This window comes from Rhipicephalus microplus, unplaced genomic scaffold (genome assembly GCF_043290135.1).
Source record: "Rhipicephalus microplus isolate Deutch F79 unplaced genomic scaffold, USDA_Rmic scaffold_218, whole genome shotgun sequence".
Classification (NCBI taxonomy): Eukaryota; Metazoa; Arthropoda; class Arachnida; order Ixodida; family Ixodidae; genus Rhipicephalus; species Rhipicephalus microplus.
The window spans coordinates 139,105-151,491 of record NW_027464789.1 but is presented as its reverse complement, the minus strand read 5'-3'; the positions used below and the strand labels follow the sequence as shown (position 1 = coordinate 151,491).

The following is a 12,387-nucleotide window of genomic DNA, read 5'->3' as shown; positions in this document are numbered from 1 at the left end:
GCTTTTCAGCGCACGCTTGGACTCCAAAACTCTGCCGCGCCTTTTTCGGCTGCCGCAAATCGAGCAAACGGTGTGTTTCGGACGGCGTTTCGCTTTCGCTACTTGCGAGTGCTTTCGTGGTCCACCCCTCTATAAATACTCGGGAGGCGTCGAAGCCGGTTCTCCAAGCCGGACCCGTAGGTATCGTTGTGTGCTCGCTCTCATTGGCCCGCCTAACCAGAAAATGCCTGCGGTACACCCATTTGGATAAGAGTGCACGCAGATGCGGGCCTCGACGGCTACACATTTCCTCGGGCGGCCGCCTCCCGGCCTCCGTGGAGCGCGGGATGCACGGTCCCATCGACAAGCCTCTCCCGTTTTTACCGTGGCGTCGCGGTTCACCACGGCAGGCGGGTCGGTCTCCTCCGCATAAAAAGGGGGACCCCCGCTTTTTGTTCCACGAAATCGCACAAGCTTTTTTCGCATCCACGGTTTGCCACCGCACACCAAAATGCCGATCCGGCTGCCTACTTTAGCCAACAGGTGGAGCCAGGCGCGCCGTACTTGCGCGGCACTTCCCACGTCCACCGAAGTCGGTGCCAAGGACCACTTTCGGCGCCGGAGCCGCGTACGAGCCTACTCGAGGCGGAAGAACGAAGCCAGCAAGGGCCTGGCCGCAAGTGCGTTCAATTGTCGGGACGTCCAAGTCCCTCGTTCTTCCGTGCTTCCTCTTTCGGCAAGTCGTTGCGGCACCTTCCCAAAGCGCGCAGACCCGCTAATCGCGACGAGCGCGACGTGGCCGTGCCGCCTTTCCCTCGGCAGCAAGCAAAACGCCTGGCAACGTCGACGCTCCCCTAACCGCGATCTCGCACCGTGTTTCGTGTGGCGAATTCAAAAGCCGGCCGGCGCTGCTGCAACCATTACGGTCGGTACGCATACGCCGCGGAGGGCGGGACGGTCATCGGAGCGTGCGGTTCCTCCATCGAGTACTGCGCACCTCGGCCGTCGCATCGCCGTGCCATGACCGGCCGCGCGTCAACGCGAACCGGTGCCAGCGAGATCCCTCGCCTGCAAGAACCGACCGGCAGCCTCCGTCACCCGAGGACGCGGAGGCGCTTGCCGCGGACGGCGGGACGGTATGCACTGGTGCACAGCGGACCCGTCACATCGCCAGTTCCTTGACCGACCGCCGACGCTTGTGCCGTTCCTCTCGTACTTGGCAGTCGCCGCGCGATTGTCGGGTCTCGTTCTTGCACGCTCGAACGGTCGGGAGGGCACTCGGCTGGCGTTTCGGGAACGCGCAGCCTCGCCTTCTACCGACGTAACCACGACTCGCCGTTCGCGCTCCGCCGCTCCTGTTTACAGTACTAGGCGGTCCCGCAGCGGTCGGGTCGCGCATTTCGAGCGCTTCGAGCCACGGTGCAGTGGCGGGTCGAAAGCCGACCTATGAGTGCGTTGCGCCGTTTGTACCCGCGTCCGCCACCTGGCCGACCGTCCAAGGTCGCGGTGTTGGCGTCCGCTGGGCGCAACAATTTGTCACGGGGTGCCGCTCCACATTCAGGCAGCCCCGTGGGGAAAAGCCGACCCCGCGTCCAAACGGGGTCAGCGGCAGAAAGTGTCGGGCGCAGACGCAGCTGAGGCGCTCACCCTTCACAATCCGTTAATGATCCTTCCGCAGGTTCACCTACGGAAACCTTGTTACGACTTTTACTTCCTCTAAATGATCAAGTTTGGTCATCTTTCCAACAGACCGGCGCAACCGAAAGGCCGCGCCGGACATCGGTCCGAAGACCTCACTAAATCATTCAATCGGTAGTAGCGACGGGCGGTGTGTACAAAGGGCAGGGACGTAATCAACGCGAGCTTATGACTCGCGCTTACTGGGAATTCCTCGTTCAAGGGGAACAATTGCAAGCCCCTATCCCAATCACGAAAGAAGTTCCACGGGTTACCCAGTCTTTTCAGACAGGGATAAAGACACGCTGCTTCCTTCAGTGTAGCGCGCGTGCGGCCCCGGACATCTAAGGGCATCACAGACCTGTTATTGCTCTGTTTCGTGCGGCTAGGAGCCGCTTGTCCCTCTAAGAAGGTTGTAAGGTGCTGGGAACCCCGCACCTATTTAATAGGCTAGAGTCTCGTTCGTTATCGGAATTAACCAGACAAATCGCTCCACCAACTAAGAACGGCCATGCACCACCATCCACCGAATCAAGAAAGAGCTCTCAATCTGTCAATCCTCCCAGTGTCCGGGCCGGGTAAGTTTTCCCGTGTTGAGTCAAATTAAGCCGCAGGCTCCACTCCTGGTGGTGCCCTTCCGTCAATTCCTTTAAGTTTCAGCTTTGCAACCATACTTCCCCCGGAACCCAAATACTTTGGTTTCCCGGAAGCTGCCCGCCGAGTCATTTGAGTAACTCAGGCGGATCGCTGGTTGGCATCGTTTATGGTCAGAACTAGGGCGGTATCTGATCGCCTTCGAACCTCTGACTTTCGTTCTTGATCAATGAAAACATTCTTGGCAAATGCTTTCGCAGTAGTTCGTCTTGCGACGGTCCAAGAATTTCACCTCTAGCGCCGCAATACGAATGCCCCCGTCCGTCCCTCTTAATCATTACCTCGTATTCCAAAAACCAACAGAACAGAAACGAGGTCTTGTTCTATTATTCCATGCAAGTTTATTCAGGCGACTCGCCTGCGTTGAGCACTCTAATTTTTTCAAAGTAAAAGCACCGGCCATCTCGAGGCACACAATGAAGTGCACCAAGAAAGAACCGGCATGATGTTCAGTCCGAGCCGTCGCATCGGGTAGATGCACTACTCGTCTGGAACTGAGATCCAACTACGAGCTTTTTAACCGCAGCAGCTTTAGTATACGCTATTGGAGCTGGAATTACCGCGGCTGCTGGCACCAGACTTGCCCTCCAATTGATCCTCGTTAAAGGATTTAGAGTGTACTCATTTCAATTACGGGGCCTCAAAAGAGTCCCGTATTGTTATTTTTCGTCACTACCTCCCCGTGCCGGGAGTGGGTAATTTGCGCGCCTGCTGCCTTCCTTGGATGTGGTAGCCGTTTCTCAGGCTCCCTCTCCGGAATCGAACCCTGATTCTCCGTTACCCGTAACAACCATGGTAAGCAAGTAACCTACCATCGAAAGTTGATAAGGCAGACACTTGAAAGAAACGTCGCCGGCTCGTGGCCATGCGATCAGCACAAAGTTATCCAGAGTCACCACACAATACGGGCCGAAACCCGATCGATCTTGGTCTAATAAAAGCACCCGTTACCCAAAGGGCTCCAGGCTCACTGCATGTATTAGCTCTAGAATTGCCACAGTTATCCAAGTAGGAAGAAACGATCTAAGGAACCATAACTGATTTAATGAGCCATTCGCGGTTTCGCCTTATTTCGGCATGTACTTAGACATGCATGGCTTAATCTTTGAGACAAGCATATGATTACTGGCAGGATCAACCAGGTAATCGTTCGACTGCGCGTCCGTCCTCGCCTTCGGCGGGCCGGACGCAGTCTGTGTGCGGCGGAGGCCACCTTCAGGCGCCCCAACACGCTTATTTTGCACTCCGAGATGACGGCGTTCGAGCTCGCTACGGCACAACCTTCCCGAAAGACGAGTGGGAGCCGTGCGGCAAGAAGCACGTTCATGCTCGCTCTTTTTCGTTGCATCGACTCGGTCGCGCCGTGCGGGTTGCCCAAGCCCGCTGCACTGTCGGTGGACCGGCCGGAACTAGCAACGGAGCCGAGACTGCAAAGCCGCCAGACGACGGGTCACGCCCGCGTCTTCGGCGCTTTCGCATCTGAATCGCCCGAGGACGACACGGAACACACCTCGATATCGTGGTAAAACGGCACCGTCCGACAACCAGCCCCTAACGCATCAAGCGGATGAGGCTGCAGACGACTGCCGTGGATTCCCCTGGAGCAGACCCGAGGACACGCTTGACGAGGCCGAAGCCCGCCGCATATCAGACACCCGGTCGCTTTCGCGTACGCCGCTCACGAGAACCCCCACATAATAGCAGCGATAAGTACCCAGACCTCCTTGGGCACTAATACGAGCGTACTCGAGAAAATTTCACCGCGGGTGTGCCCCGAAACGTGTGGCACGTTGAGCGTGCCACAAGTCTACGTCGCTCTCAAACCCGCCGAGGTCGTAGAATTTGCGACCCTACTCACGAAATTCCCACCGAGGATACGGCCGCAAACGTACCGCACCTTGGGTAGGCCACGAGTTTGTGCAACACTACGCTGACGGCACAGCACCGAGGTCGTGCGCGCACGCACGGGAAAATTCCGCCGCGGTTTCTGCCGAAAACGTGAGGCACCACGACTCTCCGCAAGTTCGCGTCGACTGCGAAAGACCGAAGTCGTGAACGACGTGTCCGCTACTCGCCGCCGACACGCTGGACACCAAACGTACAACGACTCGACGGCGTCGTAGAGGCCCACGACGCGGTTTTCCTTAACGACGTCTCGGCGTGGCACCGACAGGTTAGAACGGCCGACCAACGTTCCCTGTCCGCCGTTCGGCTCAGTCGAAGGGCTCGGCGACTTCGGCAACGCTGCGAAGCCGCACGGTGACGCACGCCATGTCCCCATTTTTTTTTTTTTTTTCTTTCTGCGTCTGCCGGGGTGCCCCTATAATAGCAGCGATAAGCACCCAGACCGCCGTGGGTCGCTCGCCCCGGCTGACGTGGTTTTTCGTACTCCTGCGGCGGTCGCCGTCAAGCACGTCCAAATACGCTACTTTCGTGGGCGCATTCACGCTCTTTCGCTTCGCCGGAGTGCCAGCACTCACTCTGCCAAAAACGGCGAACATCCGAGCGGCGGTTCCCACTTTTGCGTCGGCGTCGCAAACCCCGCCCCGGCAGACGAGGTTTGCCGTACTCGTGCGACGGTGGCCGGCGGGCACGTCGAAAGACGCCGATATCGTGCGCGAATTGGCGCACCTTGGCTTCACCGGAGTGCCGCCACTGACTCCTCCAAAAACGGCGAAGATCCGAGCGGCGCTTCCCACTTTCGCATCGGCGTCCCGAACTCCGCCCCGGCTGACGCGGTTTACCGTACTCGTGCGACGGTCGCCGGCGAGCACGTGGAAAGACGCCGATATCGTGCCCGAATCGGCTCCGTTCGGCTTCGCCGGAGTGCCAGCACTGGCTCGGCGAAAGACGACGAACATCCGAGCGACGGTTCTCACTATTGCGTACGCGTCGCAAACCCCGCCCCGGCAGACGCACTTTGCCGTACTCGTGCGACGGTCGCCGGCGAGCACGTAGAAAGACGCCGATATCGTGCCGGAATCGGCCCCGTTTGGCTTCGCCGGAGTGCCAGCACTCACTCGGCCACAAACGGCGAACATCCGAGCGGCGGTTCCCACTTAGCCGTCGGCGTCCCGAACTCCGCCCCGGCAGACGCGGTTGCCGAGCTCGTGCGACTAGCGACCGCGAAGCCGTCTCGCGACGCCGCTTTCGTGCGCGGCTCCCACTGCGACCTGGGTCACCCGAGGTCGACGAGCAAGAAAGAATGTCGAAAAAAAATTTTTTTTTTTTTTGCGTCTGCCGGGGTGCCCCTATAATAGCAGCGATAAGCACCCAGACCGCCATGGGTCGCTCGCCCCGGCTGACGTGGTTTTTCGTTTTCCTGCGGTGGTCGTCGTCAAGCACGTCCAAACACGCCACTTTCGTGGGCGCATTCGCGCTCTTTCGCTTCGCCGGAGTGCCAGCACTCACTCTGCCAAAAACGGCGAACATCCTAGTGGCGGTTCCCACTTTTGCGTCGGCGTCGCCAACCCCGCCCCGGCATACGCGGTTTGCCGTACTCGTGCGGCGGTGGCCGGCGGGCACGTCGAAAGACACCGATATCGTGCGCGAGTCGATGCTTCTTGGTCTCGCAGGAGGGCCGCCACTCACTCCTGCAAAAACGGCGAAGATCCGAGCGGCGCTTCCCACTTTTTCGTCGGCATCGCAAACCTCGCCCCGGCAGACGCGCTTTGCCGTACTCGTGCGACGGTCGCCGGCGAGCACGTCGAAATACGCCGATATCGTGCCCGAATCGGCCCCGTTTCGCTTCGCCGGAGTGCCAGCACTCACTCGGCCAAAAACGGCGAACATCCGAGCAGCGGTACCCACTTAGCCGTCGGCATCCCGAACTCCGCGCCGGCTGACGCGGTTGCCGAGCTCGTGCGACTAGCGACCGCGAACGCGTCTCGCGACGCCGCTTTCGTGCGCGGCTCCCATTGCGACCTGGGTTACCCGAGCTCGACCAGCAAAAAAGAAGGTCGAAAAAAAATTTTTTTTTTCTGCGTCTGCCGGGGTGCCCCTATAATAGCAGCGATAAGCACCCAGACCGCCGTGGGTCGCTCGCCCCGGCTGACGTGGTTTTTCGTACTCCTGCAGCGGTCGCCGTCAAGCACGTCCAAATACGCCACTTTCGTGGGCGCTTCGCGCTCTTTCGCGTCGCCGGTGTGCCAGCACTCACTCTGCCAAAAACGGCGAACATCCTAGTGGCGGTTCCCACTTTTGCGTCGGCGTCGCCAACCCCGCCCCGGCATACGCGGTTTGCCGTACTCGTGCGGCGGTGGCCGGCGGGCACGTCGAAAGACACCGATATCGTGCGCGAGTCGATGCTTCTTGGTCTCGCAGGAGGGCCGCCACTCACTCCTGCAAAAACGGCGAAGATCCGAGCGGCGCTTCCCACTTTTTCGTCGGCATCGCAAACCTCGCCCCGGCAGACGCGCTTTGCCGTACTCGTGCGACGGTCGCCGGCGAGCACGTCGAAATACGCCGATATCGTGCCCGAATCGGCCCCGTTTCGCTTCGCCGGAGTGCCAGCACTCACTCGGCCAAAAACGGCGAACATCCGAGCAGCGGTACCCACTTAGCCGTCGGCATCCCGAACTCCGCGCCGGCTGACGCGGTTGCCGAGCTCGTGCGACTAGCGACCGCGAACGCGTCTCGCGACGCCGCTTTCGTGCGCGGCTCCCATTGCGACCTGGGTTACCCGAGCTCGACCAGCAAAAAAGAAGGTCGAAAAAAAATTTTTTTTTTCTGCGTCTGCCGGGGTGCCCCTATAATAGCAGCGATAAGCACCCAGACCGCCGTGGGTCGCTCGCCCCGGCTGACGTGGTTTTTCGTACTCCTGCAGCGGTCGCCGTCAAGCACGTCCAAATACGCCACTTTCGTGGGCGCTTTCGCGCTCTTTCGCGTCGCCGGTGTGCCAGCACTCACTCTGCCAAAAACGGCCAACATCCGAGCGGCGGTTCCCACTTTTGCGTCGGCGTCGTAAACCCCCGCCCCGGCAGACGCGGTTTGCCCTACTCGTTCGACGGTCGCCGGCGAGCGCGTCGAAAGACGCCGATATCGTGCGCTAATTGGCGCTCCTTGGCTTCTCCGGAGTGCCGCCACTCACTCCTCCAAAAACGGCGAAGATCCGAGCGGCGTTCTCCACTTTCGCATCGGCGTCCCGAACTCCGCCGGGCTGACGCGGTTTACCGTACTCGTGCGACGGTCGCCGCCGGGCACGTCGAAAGACGCCGATATCGTGCCGTAATCGGCCCCGTTTGGCTTCGCCCGAGTGCCAGCACTCACTCGGCCAAAAACGGCGAACATCCGAGCAGCGTTTCCCACTTTCGCATCGGCGTCCCGAAGCCCGCCCCGGCAGACGCGGTTTGCCCTACTCGAGCGACGGTCGCCGGCGATCACGTCGAAAGGCGCCGAATTCGTGCACGAATCGATGCTTCTTGGTCTCGCAGGAGGGCCGCCACTCACTCCTGCAAAAACGGCGAAGATCCGAGTTGCGCTTCCCACTTTTTCGTCGGCGTCCCGAACTACGCCCCGGCTGACGCGGTTTACCGTACTCGTGCGACGGTCGCCGGCGGGCACTTCAAAATACGCCGATTTCGTGGGCGCATTCACGCTGTTTCGCTTCCCCGGAGTGCCAACACTCACTCTGCCGAAAGCGGCGATCATCCGAGCGGCGGTTCCCACTTTTGCGTCGGCTTCGCAAACGGCGCCCCGGCAGACGCGCTCGTGCGACGTACTCGTGCGACGGTCGCCGGCGAGCACGTCGAAAGACGCCGATATCGTGCTCGAATCGACCCCGTTCGCTTCGCCGGAGTGCTGCCAGTCACGGCGCAGAGAACGGCGAACAAGTGTTTTTTTTTTTTTTTCCTAGAATTTGTGTTATAGAAGGCACATTTGATATCGGACGATAATTTTCAACTTTATCACGCGCACCGATTTTCGTGTAGAGGTTTGCAAGTTTATGGGAATTTCTCCACTTGGAATAATGCGATTTAGTAGTACTACGAGAACTTCATGGATGTACTCAAGGGTACGGGGCAAGTCAGTTACGTCAACACCTGCAGATTTTTTACACTTCAAACTGAAAATTGTTGGTTGTGAGTCCTCGTGTGATATTAAAGGCCGATTCGCTAACACATAGAACAAAGAAAGAAAGGAAGAAAAAACGCCCGCGCTCGCTCAAGAAACCTGGGTTCGCAACAAGTGGCAACAACAAGCAACCGAGCGAGTGCGCCAAAACCCGTGGCGGCCGAACAAACGCGAAGTCCCAACCGCGTCAGCCGGGGCGGCACGGGACAGGAAAAATCACTTCAGCCGGGGCGGCGGGGCACCGAATAAACCTCGTCACCTCGTCGCAGGATAAAAGAGGAAACAAAAAGTCTAAACAGCGTCTGCTGGAGCGAATGCGTAATAAAACAACAACAACAACAAAAAAAAAACACCCGCGCTCAAGAAGTCTGCAATCCTCACAAAAGGCGACTGTGACCGAGCAGCGTCAGCCGGGGCCGTGCGGAAACGGAAAAACCGCGACTACCGGGGCGTCGAGGCACCGAAAAATCCACTTCAGCCGCGGCGAAAAAAAAAACAAAAAGAAAGACGGAGGGGGGGGGGGGAACCACGTCTGCCGGGGCGAAGGAAAAAAAAAAACGCGTCTGCCGGGGCGAGCCCGGGTGCGGCACCACCGGGAAAACTGTGGCAAACAGACATGGCGATCGAGTGAGTGGGCCGCCAGCCAGGCTCAGCCAAAAAGTGCAAAGTCCGAACTGCGTCAGCCGGGGCGGCAAAAACCGCGTCAGCCGGGGCGGCGCAAAAAACCGCGTCTGCCGGGGCGGCACGAAACCGCGTCAGCCGGGCGGGGCGAAAACTGCGTCAGCCGGGCGAAAAGAAAAAAAAAAAACGCGTCTGCCGGGGCAAGCCGGGTGCGGCACCACCGGGAAAACTGTGGCAAACAGACATGGCGATCGAGTGAGTGGGCCGCCAGCCAGGCACAGCCGAAAAGTGCAAAGTCCGAACCGTGTCAGCCGGGGCGACGCAAAAACCGCGTCAGCCGGGGCGGCGCGAAAACCGCGTCAGCCGGGGCGGCACCGGCACGAAACCGCGTCAGCCGGGGCGGCGCGAAAACTGCGTCAGCCGGGGCGGCGCGAAAACCTCGTCAGCCGGGGCGAGCGAAAAGGGGGGGGGGGGAACCACGTCTGCCGGGGCGAAAGAAAAAAAAACGCGTCTGCCGGGGCGAGCCCGGGTGCGGCACCACCGGGAAGACTGTGGCAAACAGACATGGCGATCGAGTGAGTGGGCCGCCAGCCAGGCTCAGCCCAAAAAGTGCCAAGTCCGAACTGCGTCAGCCGGGGCGGCAAAAACCGCGTCAGCCGGGGCGGCGCGAAAACCGCGTCTGCCGGGGCGGCGCGAAAACTGCGTCTGCCGGGGCGAGCCCGGGTGCGGCACCACCGGGAAAACTGTGGCAAACAGACATGGCGATCGAGTGAGTGGGCCGCCAGCCAGGCACAGCCGAAAAGTGCTAAGTCCGAACTGCGTCTGCCGGGGCGGCACGAAACCGCGTCAGCCGGGGCGGCGCGAAAACCGCGTCTGCCGGGGCGGCACGAAACCGCGTCAGCCGGGGCGGCGCGAAAACTGCGTCAGCCGGGGCGAGCCCGGGTGCGGCACCACCGGGAAAACTGTGGCAAACAGACATGGCGATCGAGTGAGTGGGCCGCCAGCCAGGCACAGCCGAAAAGTGCTAAGTCCGAACTGCGTCTGCCGGGGCGGCACGAAACCGCGTCAGCCGGGGCGGCGCGAAAACCGCGTCTGCCGGGGCGGCACGAAACCGCGTCAGCCGGGGCGGCGCGAAAACTGCGTCAGCCGGGGCGAGCCCGGGTGCGGCACCACCGGGAAAACTGTGGCAAACAGACATGGCGATCGAGTGAGTGGGCCGCCAGCCAGGCACAGCCGAAAAGTGCTAAGTCCGAACTGCGTCAGCCGGGGCGGCAAAAACCGCGTCAGCCGGGGCGGCGCAAAAAACCGCGTCTGCCGGGGCGGCACGAAACCGCGTCAGCCGGGGCGGCGCGAAAACTGCGTCAGCCGGGGCGAAAGAAAAAAAAAAAAACGCGTCTGCCGGGGCGAGCCCGGGTGCGGCACCACCGGGAAAACTGTGGCAAACAGACATGGCGATCGAGTGAGTGGGCCGCCAGCCAGGCACAGCCGAAAAGTGCTAAGTCCGAACTGCGTCTGCCGGGGCGGCACGAAACCGCGTCAGCCGGGGCGGCGCGAAAACCGCGTCTGCCGGGGCGGCACGAAACCGCGTCAGCCGGGGCGGCGCGAAAACTGCGTCAGCCGGGGCGAGCCCGGGTGCGGCACCACCGGGAAAACTGTGGCAAACAGACATGGCGATCGAGTGAGTGGGCCGCCAGCCAGGCACAGCCGAAAAGTGCTAAGTCCGAACTGCGTCTGCCGGGGCGGCACGAAACCGCGTCAGCCGCTGCCGGGGCGGCACGAAACCGCGTCAGCCGGGGCGGCGCGAAAACCGCGTCTGCCGGGGCGGCACGAAACCGCGTCAGCCGGGGCGGCGCGAAAACTGCGTCAGCCGGGGCGAGCCCGGGTGCGGCACCACCGGGAAAACTGTGGCAAACAGACATGGCGATCGAGTGAGTGGGCCGCCAGCCAGGCACAGCCGAAAAGTGCTAAGTCCGAACTGCGTCTGCCGGGGCGGCACGAAACCGCGTCAGCCGGGGCGGCGCGAAAACCGCGTCTGCCGGGGCGGCGCGAAAACTGCGTCAGCCGGGGCGAGCCCGGGTGCGGCACCACCGGGAAAACTGTGGCAAACAGACATGGCGATCGAGTGAGTGGGCCGCCAGCCAGGCACAGCCGAAAAGTGCAAAGTCCGAACCGTGTCAGCCGGGGCGACGCAAAAACCGCGTCAGCCGGGGCGGCGCGAAAACCGCGTCAGCCGGGGCGGCACGAAACCGCGTCAGCCGGGGCGGCGCGAAAACTGCGTCAGCCGGGGCGGCGCGAAAACCTCGTCAGCCGGGGCGAGCGAAAAGGGGGGGGGGGGGAACCACGTCTGCCGGGGCGAAAGAAAAAAAAAACGCGTCTGCCGGGGCGAGCCCGGGTGCGGCACCACCGGGAAGACTGTGGCAAACAGACATGGCGATCGAGTGAGTGGGCCGCCAGCCAGGCTCAGCCCAAAAAGTGCCAAGTCCGAACTGCGTCAGCCGGGGCGGCAAAAACCGCGTCAGCCGGGGCGGCGCGAAAACCGCGTCTGCCGGGGCGGCGCGAAAACTGCGTCAGCCGGGGCGAGCCCGGGTGCGGCACCACCGGGAAAACTGTGGCTAACAGACATGGCGATCGAGTGAGTGGGCCACCAGCCAGGCTCAGCCAAAAAGTGCCAAGTCCGAACTGCGTCAGCCGGGGCGGCAAAAACCGCGTCAGCCGGGGCGGCGCAAAAAAACCGCGTCTGCCGGGGCGGCACGAAACCGCGTCAGCCGGGGCGGCGCGAAAACTGCGTCAGCCGGGGCGAAAGAAAAAAAAAAACGCGTCTGCCGGGGCGAGCCCGGGTGCGGCACCACCGGGAAAACTGTGGCAAACAGACATGGCGATCGAGTGAGTGGGCCGCCAGCCAGGCACAGCCGAAAAGTGCTAAGTCCGAACTGCGTCTGCCGGGGCGGCACGAAACCGCGTCAGCCGGGGCGGCGCGAAAACCGCGTCTGCCGGGGCGGCACGAAACCGCGTCAGCCGGGGCGGCGCGAAAACTGCGTCAGCCGGGGCGAGCCCGGGTGCGGCACCACCGGGAAAACTGTGGCAAACAGACATGGCGATCGAGTGAGTGGGCCGCCAGCCAGGCACAGCCGAAAAGTGCTAAGTCCGAACTGCGTCTGCCGGGGCGGCACGAAACCGCGTCAGCCGGGGCGGCGCGAAAACCGCGTCTGCCGGGGCGGCACGAAACCGCGTCAGCCGGGGCGGCGCGAAAACTGCGTCAGCCGGGGCGAGCCCGGGTGCGGCACCACCGGGAAAACTGTGGCAAACAGACATGGCGATCGAGTGAGTGGGCCGCCAGCCAGGCACAGCCGAAAAGTGCTAAGTCCGAACTGCGTCAGCCGGGGC

The 12,387-nt window shown here is 61.7% G+C and overlaps 1 non-coding gene across 1 annotated transcript; it reads right to left on the bottom strand.

Annotated features, from left to right (window-relative positions):
- Nucleotides 1–1,640: 1,640 nt before the first annotated feature.
- On the bottom strand, nucleotides 1,641–3,455 carry LOC142792400 (small subunit ribosomal RNA). Its single transcript, XR_012890890.1, has one exon. It is a non-coding gene; the product is annotated as a small subunit ribosomal RNA (ribosomal RNA).
- Between the last annotated feature and the right edge of the window lie 8,932 nt (nucleotides 3,456–12,387).